This window comes from Pinus tabuliformis, chromosome 6 (genome assembly GCF_031772625.1).
Source record: "Pinus tabuliformis cultivar Carrire ecotype Pingquan chromosome 6, CPIR1, whole genome shotgun sequence".
Taxonomy (NCBI): domain Eukaryota; kingdom Viridiplantae; phylum Streptophyta; class Pinopsida; order Pinales; family Pinaceae; genus Pinus; species Pinus tabuliformis.
The window spans coordinates 722,222,436-722,226,768 of NC_142292.1; positions in this window are offsets into that span (position 1 = coordinate 722,222,436).

Below are 4,333 nucleotides of genomic sequence, written 5' to 3' on the forward strand. Positions count from 1 at the left end.
CTTTGACAATGCCTTTGTCAAAACGTCAGCATCTTGCTCCTCTGTCGAAGTATACTGCAGCAACATGATCCTCCTCGCTACATAGTCTTTGAGATGATGATACCGGATGTCGATGTGCTTGGACCTATCATGAAATACTAGATTTTCAGAGAGTTCGATACAACTCTAATTATCACAATAGATCACAGTTGGATCCATCCTCTGATCAAACAAACCAACTAGGATTTTCCACATCCAGATGGCCTCACATGTTTCCTGACTTGCAGCTATGTATTCGGCCTTTGCCGAGCTGAGTGCAACTGACCTCTGTTTCTTGTTACACCAAGAAACTACCGCTGACCCAAGGTTGAAAATCCCTCCTGATGTGCTCTTCTGATCTGATGGACTCCTTGCCCAATCTGCATCAGTGAAGCCCTATAGCTGTTGAGCCTCAAACCTGCACCTTCCTATACACCCTCTCAGCCTTCTTTTTCCACTTACTTCATCCACCAAGCTGTTAAATCATTGCATTATAGTCTAAAAAGAGCTTCTGACATGGTTTTCTAACTATGCTTATGACTGTTGTTTGGTTTAGATTTTTGTTCAGGCAGCTGCGGAAACTTGTCAGTTTCCGCAGCCAGCACAGGTTTCCGCAGCCATTTTGTTAAAGGCTATGCTACAGGCGTCCTATGAAGAAACGAGCCACATGGAAAAGCTACAGGTGACGTGTACATGGAACGTGTCCCTTCAGATCAGCCAAATCATCCATAAAAGGTCACGGTCAACAAGGGTCAAAGGCAAAGCCAACCAAGGAATTTAGCGGTGGCACGTCTCTGTTTTGAGCACGTGAAGGTTTACGTGGCACAGTCCTCAGCTCACGGAGATATCAGCACACTTGGAGATCAACCCCGTAACCTGAATCCAACAGCTACCACTCCGAGGATTTAATGGACATGATGATCATTACACTAGATCTCGGTCTTAGGAGATCTACGTGTCTCTGGCAATGCAGTTAACAGCATAGGATTTAGGAGTTAGTTACAACACTTTTTCATTATAAATAACGCGTTGATAAACGCTATGTAGAAGCTTTTGGAGATGTAATTTTTGAACTGTTGTTATTATCACCCCACTGCACTCTGTTTTACGTGTTTTGCTGTTGCTTTAATACAAGAGAAGACTACTTTCATGAGCTCGTTTTTGTGACTGTTCGTTCACTGGCTGAGGTGGCAGAGGGCCCCTGCGCACTAAAGCCCTGTATAGTTCTCATTTGATTTTATTATGTTTTTGCTTTCAAAATTATTAGCCTATATATAACATGTTGTTTTGATGTTTTTAATTCACTGTTGTTTACATTTTCATTTATGTTTTCTTATAGCTGTCAGCTGATCAGTGCTTTTCTACAGGTTTTCTTAGGCAACCCGGGCAAATTTTCATCTTTTTGATAACTACTGACATATGAGATCATCTTGTCCTTCCTGCTAATTTTCATTTTCTGAAGTTTAATTCCAGCACTGTCATTTTTCAAATTGTGTTTTGCTGCTACTTAGACATCATACTACTCATTTGTTTATGGTTTCTTTCTATAGTCAAGTGACTCTATTAGTAAGGAATCAGAATATTACTTATTGTAGTGTGATTTACTTTGCTTTCTTGCAATTTAGATATCATATTGCTTAACTTGTTCATGATTGCTTCCCATAAGGTAGATTGAGCTGAAGGGTAAAGGATTAGAAGAGTTGAAGTAGTGTGATTAGTTTCCTTTATGCAATTTAATTTCTTGCAATTTAGATATCATATTGCTTAACTTGTTCATGATTGCTTCCCATAAGGTAGATTGAGCTGAAGGGTAAAGGATCAGAAGAGTTGAAGTAGTGTGAATTAGTTGCTTTGCTTTCAGTCTTTGAGTTGCTTTAAGTTCAGTTTTTACTTTCTTTTTCATACAACAGTAAGGATACTGGGCCATTGTCATTAGTTCACTGTTTGATACATTTACTTCCTCTTAAGAATTGATTTCATTATAGTTATTTTAGAGCTTTCTTTTTGAACACTTTTAAGTTTGGAAAATCATTGTAGAAATCACCATTACCATCCATACTTAACTTTCATTTTCGCCATCACACACTAGGGAATCCATAAAAGATAAATCCAAAAACAAACTAAAAAAAACTCAAACACGACAAAAGACTAAGAAAATGGTTATCTTGTACATATAGTACACTTCACTTCGTCAGTTTACGAATCTCGGATTGACATTTTAATCAGCAATTTAGAACACACTAAATTGACCAAACATTTTGGCGCCGTTGCCGGGGAAGTGAAATTAGGTAGCCAATTTCTTTAAAAAAAAAAAAAAACAAGAAAATTTCAAGGAAGGTAAAAATTGATAATTTCTCAAAGTATGCTCTCCTCTTGCACCTAGTGTGATCTGGAGGATCAGAAAAGAGAAAGTTATTGGTTTAATAGTTTCTTGAGTATGCTCTCTTCTTGCACCTAGAGTGACCTGGAAGATCAGAAAGAGAATTATTAGCCCGACTTGAAGGAAAATAAAAAAATGACATGCATAGAACAAGAGATTCTAGGGGAAGGTTTTTAGCTAGAGCCAAGAGTTTGATTTTTACAACTCCTTCTACCTCAAGGAATAGACAAGAGACACCTCCATCATCTCCAACCTACACTCCTAGCCCTAGGATTCCTAGAATTCAAGAGGTAGTAGTTGAGTTAGGAGACTCTTCCTCACCATCCATCGAATCTGAATTAGGAAAAAATCCCTTCTTTTCTTCTACAGGGAGACACATTGTAATTGAAGAAGTAGAATCATCTGAGGAAGAAGAGGGAGAAATTCCTCCTCGTTCGCCATTAGTAGAGGAACCAGAGGACTCTGAAATCTCTGAGAAAACTACCATGACAGAAGAGGGAGTTATTGGACTTGGTAGAGGTAGAGGTAGAGGAGGGGGAGGAGGAAATAATGGAGGAGGTAGAGGTAACAATGGGGGAAATAGGGATGGAGATAACTCATTTGGATTTCCTATAGTCGATGAGGATTCTCGAGCAATAATGAAAAATATCTCACCATCTGTCCTCCCAAACTTTCATGGGTTAAGAAATGAAGATCCTGAAACATTTCTATTTGAGTTTGAGGTCGTGTGTCGAACCTATGATTATCTGGAAGACTCTCAAAAACTCAAACTGTTTCCTTCAACATTGACAGGCGCTGCTTTGAAATGGTTCATGGGATTACTCACTCAATCAATTAGGACTTGGAATGATATGAAACAAACATTTCTGGATAGATACATGGATTATTGTATGCCTACCAACCACAAGGATGAAGTATTTAAAATGGTACAAAGAGAAGATGAAAACTTGGAGGATTTACTTGAAAGATTCCAATACAATTTGAAAAGAGCAAAAATGAGTAACTTAGATGAGGAGACCTTGAAAGCCCTTCTATTAAAAGCCATTAGAGATGAATGGATAGATATTTTGAACATGATGGGAAAAGGAGACATATCTCAACTTCCACTTCATGATATAGAAGAACTGTGTGTCCATCTCTCAAGAGGAAAATCTAAGACTGGAAAAGGGCCTAGAGATCCTTCTCTCATCAGAGCAAACAAATCTGCAACTGGATCAGTAAGTAGGGCTGAGATTGGCAATATGCTTGATGTATTCAAAACTGATATCTTAGGGAGTCTTAGTGAGCAACTAGACACTCTTAAGATCCACAATAAGCAGAAAGCAGAAGCTGAAGCTTTAGCCATCTTTTGCCCAAAATGTAGAAAAAAACATGCTCTCAGGGAATGTCCCTTGGATGCAAAAGTTGTAGAAACACGTGCGATTTGTTCAGAGAATCATGAGACCAAGGGTTGTCCTTCAATTCCTGGGCTCAAAGCTGTCTTTCAAGAAGATCCAAATACTATTGAGTCTCTCTGTTTTGTTGCAAGGAGACCTTGGCAGTGGCAACAAAATCAAGGGTTTAACAACTCTATGAATTTTCAACCCCCACCAAATTGGAATCCTTGGCAACAACCTTGGTCCCAACCTCAAAATCCTTTTCAATCATGGGTACAAGGTATGCAAAATCCTTATGGGAGATTTGCTCAATTTTATCAATATCCTCCATCTTTTCAAAACCAACAAGCTCCACAACTTCCAAATCAAAACCCACAACTATCATTGCCATTTCAACAACAACAACCCTCTCAACAAAACCCAAATTCTCAACTCTTACTTCCATTCCAACATAAGTCAAATCAACTTCCTTCTCAGCCATTGCCAAACCCCAATAATAAAAACCCTCAAAATGCTTACATGGTAGAAGGTCAACAATTTCCTGCCTATATGATTGTTC